General features: G+C 45.3%; 1 long non-coding RNA gene across 7 annotated transcripts; it reads left to right on the forward strand.

Annotated features, from left to right (window-relative positions):
* Nucleotides 1-2,961: 2,961 nt before the first annotated feature.
* LOC109755283 (uncharacterized) lies at nt 2,962-9,119 on the forward strand. Of its 7 annotated transcripts, none has more exons than XR_006664873.2 (13): nt 2,962-3,350; nt 3,451-3,687; nt 3,767-3,884; nt 4,011-4,105; nt 4,421-4,511; nt 4,596-4,960; nt 5,485-5,690; nt 6,416-6,623; nt 6,795-6,966; nt 7,078-7,145; nt 7,665-7,784; nt 8,709-8,802; nt 8,908-9,119. It is a non-coding gene; the product is annotated as an uncharacterized lncRNA (long non-coding RNA). The 7 variants fall into 7 exon arrangements; XR_012186931.1 differs by having other exon boundaries at nt 3,103-3,350; nt 4,008-4,105; nt 4,596-4,946; XR_006664878.2 differs by having other exon boundaries at nt 3,103-3,350; nt 4,051-4,105.
* The last annotated feature ends 1,329 nt before the right edge of the window (nt 9,120-10,448 follow it).

A 10,448-nucleotide genomic window follows, 5' to 3' on the forward strand; every position in this document is an offset into this window, starting at 1 on the left:
ACATTCCGATTACGCGCGTCAAGTTTCGGTAGAAATCTCGTTTTGTTTTGGGCTATAGGAAAATAAATAAATTTCTGACAGTATATAGGATAAAAAGGGTGCCATTTATGTCAGAGATTTCTCTTTTTTGCATTTCCCAAAATACAAAGTACTTTTTCTAGATTTTTACCAGGCCTTAGGAATATGTGTATGTATCCACATATTTGTTTTCAGATTATTTTGAGTACCAAAAGTGTGTTTTTGAAAATTTTCAAATACCAAGAGCAGTGGAGCTCGGTAGCTGCAAGCACTTTTCATCCCTCCATCCATCTATATAGGGCCTAATGCGCTTTCGATGTAACTTTGACCGCATGTTAGAGCAATAAAATATGATATGCAAGTTACGCATACTCTCAAATACGTACGTGAAAGATGCTTCCAATGATATAATTTTCACATTATACATCTCATATACTATTAATCTTATCAATAGTCAAAGACAATCTCGAAAAATGCATTAGGCCCTATATATATGTGGATGGAGGGGGTAGCAGGTTTGCATTAAATATTAATTTTTCAACAATTTCCGGTATAGTTTTTATTCTTGAAACTATAGGTGATAAAGATGTTAAATCGCTGAGAAAGGCATAATTGAGGATAAAACAATCATAGGAGCAGGCATTAAAAATGAAAATCACCATCGAGTAATCACTGGATGGCGAGTCGATGGCTTCCTATTTCTTCTCCACCTCCAGCAGAAGGGACCGATGGAAGCATAATTCCTCCTCCAACCGTGCCACCTCTCGCGACCTTCTCATCGATCCCCTCCTTCCTGATTGGACGAGATCTCCCCGAAGTGCGACTGGAGGAAGGCACGAGAGGGGCCGATGAACTCGTGATTGGGGCTCGTATCGAGGTGGCGGATCACATCGTGAGCACACGAGTTATCCGGGACAGAGCGAGTCATGGAGGCGAGGACGGATCGCAGACGAGGCCTGCCATATGCTCAAATTCTCAGGCGTATAGTGGGTTTTCTCCGCTGGGTAAAGTAATACTTCCTCCGTCCCAAAATTCTTGTCTTAGATTTGTCTAAATACTTCCACATGTGGCGCACAGGAAAAAGACAAACACACATTTTTAAACAGGCCTTCTATTTTTGTTGTTGGGCGGCAATTTTGTTTTTTTGTACAGCCTACAAATCACAACATTGTTAAACAAAATTTAACACGTTCTTGCGGAATGCATATATGTTTCCATGGATTTTTTCATATTTTTTTGAAACTTCTAAATATGCTTTCTGAGATTTTCAAAATTCCGAGCTCAAGGGCCTCCAAAAATCGGCACTCGGGAAACCTCGTTCTTTTCAGCATGGGCGCAACGTTGGGCCTATATGATACGAGCCTAGTTTAGACTTGGAAGCCAACAAACAGATGTCGTCAACCATAATACACTGGTGAGAAGTTAGGGTAGGAGGAAGAACAGCAGCTGCCGCTAGCGCTTCTTTCAGGCCCCTCGCCTTCATTTTTCATATTGGGGCTGAGAGATGGGGATGCCTCAGATGTTAGAGTTTTGTGGCCTCCATCAGCATCTCATTAATGAAAGGGGCTTTTGTTTTGCGAATGAATTTACTCTCTTTTTCTGTGGCGGAAAGGTTTGTGCTCTTGCAGAATCTCAGACGGTTCATAATAGAATAACGTAAAGGGCAGAATCCCTTCCGCCCTGCCACCGCCCGCTCCAACCCCAAACCCGATCCCCCACGCCATCACCTTTCCCGCCGCTGCCCCTCGTTTCCCGTCGGCTCACACTCCACTCCACAGTCCTCACTCCTCACTGAGGCCAGCCCAGACCTTGCTTTTCCAGCTCTGCTTTCGGGCTTAAAGACACGCCACACCCGCGCGGCCCTCGAGGGAACTGCGACAGACGATGGCGTCGGAGACCGCGCCGTTCTGCGTCACGGGGGCGGCGGGCAAGGGCGGCGCGTCCGCGGCGCACTGGCCGCACGGCCACGCCGTGCTCGCCGCGCGCATCCACGATGCGCTCGTCCTCCTCTGCTTCTCATCCCTGCTCGCGCCCGCGCCCGTGCCCAACCTCGTCGCCGGCCCCTCCCTCCCCTTCCCCACCTCCTTCCCGCAGCAGCCGCAGCAGGAGAACGACGACGGCAACGAGGAAACCCTCTACGCCTTCAACCCCGCGCTACTGCTTTTCTTCTCCCCCACCTCCTGTCAAGCCACCCAACCTTGCCGGCCGAACCGTGTCCGGCTGCCAGTTGGTGACGTTACCCTGCTCGTGTCGCTGCTGCCCCTAGCCATCCCTCTGACCACCGACCATGAACTCGGCCAGCAACCCTACACCCTAAACCTGCAAACCCGTTTTCTCTCCTTCGACGGCAAGCCGTGTCTTCCCTGCCTCCTGCGTTGAGGTCCTCGCGAGGCCTCACCCGGACGTGGCTGCCAGCATTGCCCCGCATCGGCCTCCGGTGCTAGGCGAAATCGACTGAATTGGACAAATTTTCTAGTTGCTCGGCTAACAGCAAATCTGGTGCTCCCTCCGTTCCAAAGTATAGTGCGTCCTCGATTTCGTGCTTCAACTTTAACAATAAATTTAACCAACGAGACCGACTGCGGCGGAAGCAAAAATTATACTAGTGAATTTGTATTCAAAAGAAGTTTTCAATTATATAATTCCGCCGCAGTCGGTCTCGTTGGTTAAATTTATGGTCAAAGTTGAACCTTAAAAAGCGTGGGCGCGCTATATTTTGAAACGGAGGGAGTATGTAATTATATAAATGACAGCGATATCAATCAAGATTAGCAATCTCTACTCCTAATGGACGAGTTGGTTGAATAGTCCCCCCACTTTCGTCTGGTTTTTTTCGACTGGTTTTTTTTCGTCCCCCACACCCACCACACGCACGCAAAAAATAACCAGTCGAAAAATCCACGAAGGTTAACCTACGAAAAAAAGCCAGGCGCTCGCTCCCTCGTGCCCTCGATGCACTTGCCCACCGCCGCTCTCCTCTGCCCCAACCCCAATCCCGCCGCCGCCTCAATCCCACCGCCGCCGGCCTCCTCCTCCTCTAGCGCCTCCGCTCCAGCCCCTCACCTTCTCATCCTGGATCCGCACGACAAGGTGAGGGGGCGCCCAGATCCGCAGTGGCACCACCGCGCCCTCGTCCACCTGGTCCTCGAGGTCGGCCATGGAGGTCCGGCCCGACCAATGGATGGATGGGGATGAAACCCTAGCCCAACACCCACCCATGGATGGATGGGGATGGGGCGACGACGGCGGCGGCGGCGGCGGCCTTCTCTCGGTGCTTGCTGATGTGGTGGACATCGACGTCGGTGACGGGTTGCAGCACGTAGACATCAAAGGTATTGACGCCCTCCATCCTCCTCCCCTCGCCTCCCCTCCCCTCACCTCATCTTCTTCTTCTGGATTTTTTGATTTGATCGGTGCGGTTGGTTTCTGCAGGCTGCGGGTGTGACGGAGGAGCACCATGGCGGGCGTGCAGACCATGGCTCGCTATGGAAGGCCCTTCCCTTCCCTCTCTCTGTTCGGGCCATGCTCAGGCAGTCTTTTCTCTTCTCTTCCCGAAAAAAAGTCTTTTCTCTTCATGATCTGAACATGTTGGAGGCCATTATTTCTCCACTGCCGGAGTCTAGCCTCCCTCCGTGGGATGCCATGGAGATGAAACTCCCCTCGACGAAAGTGGGTACCAATCCCTCCTCCCCTACCCTTGTCTTCTTCTTCATCTCCAACATCTGATGTCTGCTTGTATTGTGTCAAGGAATTCAAGGGCATGTGGGAGAGAGAGGAGGTCCATGGAGAAGAAGCTCTGCTCCAACCCTCCCTGCCTCCTAATACAAGATGTCTTTTTTTGTGTGTGCTTGTATTGCAGCAGCCATGTGCGTATCAAAAAAAGGGTCCAGTTTGCAGCAGTCACATGATATGGACATGTTTTTTCATCACAATTGGATTTTTGGATTTACTAGGCTAATTGGTGGTGGTTGCTGTTGTTGTTGTTTTAGCAGCAGCAGCAGCAGGCGGAGTGACGATGTTGGCTATGTGCAGGCCATGGAGGCTTTGATGAGCACGAGGGGAAGGCCGCTGCTTCAACCCCGTTAAGGTCTGCTGCTTCGAATTGTCCCTGATCGGTCGATTTCTTCTTGCTTTCCCGTTAAGGATTTCTTCTTGATGTTTATATTATTGGATTGCCTGTATATTTTGTAACCCGTGGAGTTAGTATGACCTGCCTGGCAACCTGTATTTTACTGGAGAAAATGTTGAACAGTATGCTTGTTATTTTGAATGCTTGCGGCAAAGGGATGGGCTTGCACCCTTTTATGTTCTAGACTAGGCATGCTAATGAAAACATTCCCGTACATGTAGGTCATGTGCATATAAACTCCACTTCTTATATTACTTATCTATCCTTTAACAGCTTACGTGTGGGATTTGCTTCGGAAGTTGTCCACGTGAGTCAATGGGTGCTGCTTCATGTGGGCATCCTTTCTGTGGTGTATGTTGGAGAGGTTTCGTTCTCTTGTTATCCCCTTGCTTTGGATGGTCCTACTTTACACCGCCCTTGCCTATATAATTGTGCCATGAATATGCAGGTTACACACCTGATGATGTTTACGGCTAGGCACAGGAACAAGCAGAGGCCGAGGAAGTGCGGGCACGCGCAGCTGGCCTTGGCAGGTGTAGGAACCGTGCGAGGAAGGTTCAGCGCGCTGCACAAGTCGGGCCACGCCCGGAGCGCCGTACCAACGCATGTGTGCGTGGTCGGTGGGTTAGCCAAGATCTGCATTCTGCGACTTCATCTTCACCATGGACACAAGCAAGGACTGATTGGTGGTTCTTGGTAGCGGTGCCGAGCATCGGCGGATCGAAGTGGTCGAGGTCGCGGTTAATCCACCAGGACGAGACATGCATCTTGGAGCTAGCGCAGAGGGGGGAAGAAGCAGGTTGGTATGGCCCGGTATGTCCAGTTCTTCCCATGAAGGTCACATGCCTAACTTCGTGCTAGACATTGCTAACTTAGCCACTTGATGTTAAACTCTGTATGTGTAACTAGACCTAGCACCACTCAATGATTCGATGTGTTAAATTAAAGTACCAATTAGGCATGTTCACCCCTTTGTACATGTGTGTTGTTGCATTGCTTACTATATCTTGTTGTATATGATGGCCCATTGTCAGCTATACAACTTATGAATTCTGTCAAGTTCAGTTCAGATTTGATTTTTTTTCACCTCTTTTTGCATGGACAATGTGTCTGGTGTTTAAATAATGGCTACTTGAAATTCATAGGCATTGTGAGGTCAAAAAGTATTCCATTTTGACTCCTTTATTCAGTATGGTTCAAAGTTGTTAGCTGCTACACCTACAGGTGGAAAACTTACGGCATTCTAAAATTAAGCAGCAACCTTTATTGCCGGTCATTTAAAATTGCAGTGACAAGACAACTGCTGACACAGAGTTCTACCTCTCTGTCTGAAATAGGAACTTTTGCGCAAAGAAAACACACAGGGCAGGAACATGACTACTCTTCCCGTTCCAAGTTTTTGATCGATCGAACTCTTCGGTGACCAGAAAATGAGAAAAAGGCAGGCCGTCGATGTACAAACCACAGGTGCTCGGACGCACGGCCGGCATCATGGTCGTCATAACTCATAACCCATGAGGTGGTGACCAAGCAAGAAAGGAAGGTTAGTTGACTCTCCTCTAATTCCTTTTTTTGCTGAGAAACTCTCCTCTCCAATTCTGGTTGTCTTAGTTAGTCCTTGGAAATCTCCCAACATTAGATTAATTTATGCATTAAAAACTATAAAGAGTACAATAGTAGAAACTATAGCCATAGGAACTAATTATAGAAACTAATTAGAATATTTCAGATTCATCCATGTAGACATGAAGAGGAAGAGAACCGAGTCTATTCATAAATTTTACAGGCTAATTGATTCAGTTTGTCAATGTCCATGCCAACATGATAGTAATGCAAGTACGAACAATGTGGAGAGTATTTCATTGGAAGTAATGTTATTTTCCTTTCTTTACCATGCACCTTCAAATATTATGAACCTAATCTCAAATAACATTACAAGGGCCTGAATGATTCAGTACTGGAATTACATAATGGGCTTTCAGGCTTGCAGGCATTTTTCATGTAAAATTGTTATTCTTGCTAAAATTGTATAGCTGTCCTGCGTGCACCTGAACATTTTTGCATAGATCTATTATGATAGCTATGTCGAAACTCAGTATTGTATAACATGTTTTTTTGTATGAGTGATATCAGCTTTCTGAGTCAGATAATTTTATCGTAAGTGCTTAACTTGATGACTTTGTAAACTTGCAAGACAGAAATTTCATTCTGTAAGGAAGTGAAAGACCTTCTCATTTTCTGATTGTTCTACCTCTCTGACTGAAACAGGAACTTTCGCGCAAAGAAAACACACACAGGGCAGGAACATGACTACTCTCGCCCTTCCATGTTTCTGATCGATCGAACTCTTCGGTGACCAAAAAATGAGAAAAGGGCAGGTCGTCGATGTACAGACCACAGGCGCTCGGACGCACGGCCGGCATCATGGTCGTCATAGCTCATAACCCATGAGGGGGTGACGAAGCAAGAAAGGAAGGTTAGTTGACTCTCCTCTAATTCTTTTTTTTGTTGAGAAACTCTCCTCTCCGATTCTGATTGTCTTAGTTAGTCCTTGGAAAGCTCCCAACATTAGATTAATTTATGCATTAAAAACTACAAAGAGTACAATAGTAGAAACTATAGTCATAGAAACTGATGTGGGTTGCAGAACTCCCGGGCGACGAGCCCAATGGCCTTGTACTTCGCCCGGACAAGCACCATTGGGCCGACGTTGCAGCCAGCGGCTGCGGCCATGCATTCGGAAATTCCATGGCATGATGCATATAAATTGGATCTGTAGGTGGGTTCAGAAGATGATTTTTTTCTATGCTTCTCCTATGGTGGGTTCGGTTTTGCATTACTCAATTTTGCTAATGTGTCATTTCTGCAATGTACCTTCAATTTTTTTAGTATACTAATTTCAAATGATTACATAATTTTCTATGGATCAGATTCATGAAGCTCCAAGCGAGCAAGAAGTTTCAGTCCACCTTTACTCATGGCCTCCCCTTCTCGTCTGGTAACTCACGTGCTCACTTTGTCCCGAAGATAGCATGAACTAATCTTTTATCAGGCAACAAATGCCATGTCCTAGCACTGGCCAAAATCCCTTTTTCATGTGTGAACCATATACAGAAAACTGCATGATACATACTGGAATCTGGTGCTCACTTTTAGAATAGCTGGTTTTTTTCACCCAACTAGAGAACTTAGGAAGGCTATTTTTTTTCTTCTTTTGTTACGACTTTTTCAGTCTTTTGGGTTAACAAGTGGTTTTTTTCTTTCGCCTTTAGGTTGCATAAGTGCAATTGCAACTGTATGCGTTCACTAGCGACAAAACCCGTAGATAAATATACATGCCTATTACATGTTGATGCTGCCAGCTCTTGTTATACATTTATTTTGCAGCGGTTGCTCTGTTCAATCGTGGTCCATGCTCTGTTTAATGCACATGTCGGATCAAAATCAAAATGAAATTAGTATAGCTTGTCTAACCACATTCGGACTCCTAATTTTAAGTTTTTGTCTTGCTCTCAAGTGGACGGCCTTGGCAATCTGAACAAGCTTTACGCGACTGGCACTCTTGTTGATCCCATATGAGTCATTAAGCCGTTTTGTGCGCAAGGTTGAGATAGTTGGGGCCTGTAACTGTGTTTTGGTGAGCTTCTTCCTTCCTTTGAGGGTTTCCCAATCCCTTCTCAATCCAAAGTTCTGGCTCAGGCTGTGACTACAACTTTTATTGACCTAGATCTGATGGTGATAGTTAGGAATAATTCAAATTTTTTTCATGGTTTATTGAACTGCACCACACATAAGTAATAGATATTAACCTATGTTAACACTAATATTTGTAATTTGTTACATCATGATGTTTAATATTGCCAGGGGTTTTTTCTTGAAAAGAAAATATAAAATTTACACCTCTTGCACCACTGATAGAGATGTGCCTTGCTGTAATAAGATGATGGGCTCATGACTTATCTTTCTTGGACAAAACAAGGAATCTAGCCATAACTATGTACATATCTGGATACTCATCTTTTTTTTCTCAAGCTATCATGTCAAGTGTAGAGGAAATGATGATATACAGAATAAGGAGAAAGACATGCTGACAGTACATATGGTTCCAATTTTCATCACACTATGTGCTAATATATGCTCTCAATGATAATATGCCACCTTGCGCTATCTACACACGTAACATGTTCTTCTTTTGTATAATTATACACTATAAAATTATTGTATGCTTACCTTTGGTGGAATTTCAGAGTTGAAAGGACATCAAGTTTCCACGCGAGGGGAGTTAATTTTGGTTGTCCTTTGTTTCATAAAAAATGTTGGTAGCATTTAGAACTATGTTTATTTGGTGTAACCGGAATTAATCACTGGTTAAACATGTAGAAGGAGTCTCTCTATTGGAAGGGGAAAATATAATATTAGACACCATTTATTTTTCTGCTCGCTGATGCATGCAATGTATCATTTGGCCTTGATTTAATGTACTGCACTTTTCTTCATTGCTCTCTGTTCTTTAATAAGTCAGACTCATATAGAACCTGATATTTCTTAGTGATGTCTTCAGATCCCATGAATGTCATTTTGCACCGAAGGTTTGTAACCATTGGGGAATGTTTTCTTGCTCTGATGTATCAAGTTTCCATGGGGGTGATCTAGAGGTGAAAGCTAGCAAGCCATCTCCTGATAATTTCCTTACTAGCAAGCTTAATGCGGAACACTTATATTTCAGTACTTGTTTGTTTAATTGTGTTATTTATCTGCAGGTCTCTTCCTTGTCCAAAGTATGTCATACCTAATCAAGACATGTTCATTTAATTTACCCGTCATGTAAATGACACAACATGATTCACTTGTGTATAGTGTAAAAATATATTTATTTATGGTACACAGGTGTTCAAATTATAGTTGTGAAACGTGTATAGTGTAAAAATATAATTATTAAGGGATGTGACGTCACAGTGGTCGTGCCTCGTCTTCTCCGAGTCTCTGCTTGTGGTTTGTGTTCTTTAGATCTGTTCATGCCCTGATATTGCTATCTGATTTCATCTTCTCTGGACTAATTAGGGCTTTGCTTTTGTTTGCACCAATTCGAGATAATGGTCATGACATGCAGCAGCTAAGACAACAAGGTCAAGCCCAGGCTTAGGCCTGATGATGAACACAATTAGATGCGGGTAGTTCCTTGCATCCTCATGTTAGAACTACTTTTTTTTACGCTCTTGCTGCTGCAGATTAGCTACCTACTTACCTTTAAACACAATGTGTCTGAGATAACACGGCGAATAGTCCAGACAACGACACCCCCTCTATGGGCTTGAATTGTGGTCCTGGGCGCTTGTTTGATGTTCGAACATGCCCGGACGTATGAGGGAGAAATGCGTTTCGACCTTGAAGACGACCTTAATCATTTGTTTATTTTATTTATATGCATGGTAGCCCGTAGCAACGCACGGGCGTTCTACTAGTAGTATGTAGTTTTTGACGATGCGTGTTGACAAGTGTACTACATCCAGATCCAGAGGAAGTACTACTACTACTTGTACGTGCCAACAAATCAAATCGTGTACACAGACCTTATTTAAGAGTAGGCTGACACGTGTTGACTAAGATATCCCATTCGTACATGTCAGATGGCATTTAAGGAAATCAGATTCGTACTACTTACCTTTGATTTGAATACTATAAGGTAGTCAGCCGATTGTCCGGAGTAAGTATACGAGATTCTATGCTTATTATCTTACCTTCTCTTCACCACGTGTCTCTCTATCATTGGTTCGTTCTTCTTCTGGCGATTACAAATTAATTAAGGAAAAGTATTAAAATCAACCGGTTGATTTCTCTACTCCGTAAACCGCCTCCTCCACTTGACACGTGCTCCTGTGAGGCCCACCCACCGCTCTCCCACCTTGCCTTATCTTTTCCCAAGCCGTTCTAGCCGGTCGTCTTCTTCCTTCTTTTCTCCTCATCTCTCTGACTCTCTCTGCAACCTACCCACTCCCCCAGCACTTCTGCTACGCATCCGCCATGGACGCAGTTGCCGCGCTGCGAGTTGGTGGTGTGAGCCACCGCCACTAGCCATGCCCTCTAATCTAGCCCGCACCTGCTACTCCCCATCTGCAATCCATGGGAGAGGGGGGATTTCCGCCATTGCTGCAGAACGGAGGAAAGCTGCACAACACCGAGCTCCGTCGGGCAGCAACATTGTGCTGTGTGCCGGCAGTGGAGCTGCAGTGGAACACGGCGGTGTACGGCGGAGCTGAAGTGCAGCGGCGTGGTGCTGCGCGGGGGTGCGGTGGAGCTAAAG

The sequence above is a fragment of the Aegilops tauschii genome, chromosome 6 (assembly GCF_002575655.3).
Source record: "Aegilops tauschii subsp. strangulata cultivar AL8/78 chromosome 6, Aet v6.0, whole genome shotgun sequence".
NCBI lineage: Eukaryota > Viridiplantae > Streptophyta > Magnoliopsida > Poales > Poaceae > Aegilops > Aegilops tauschii.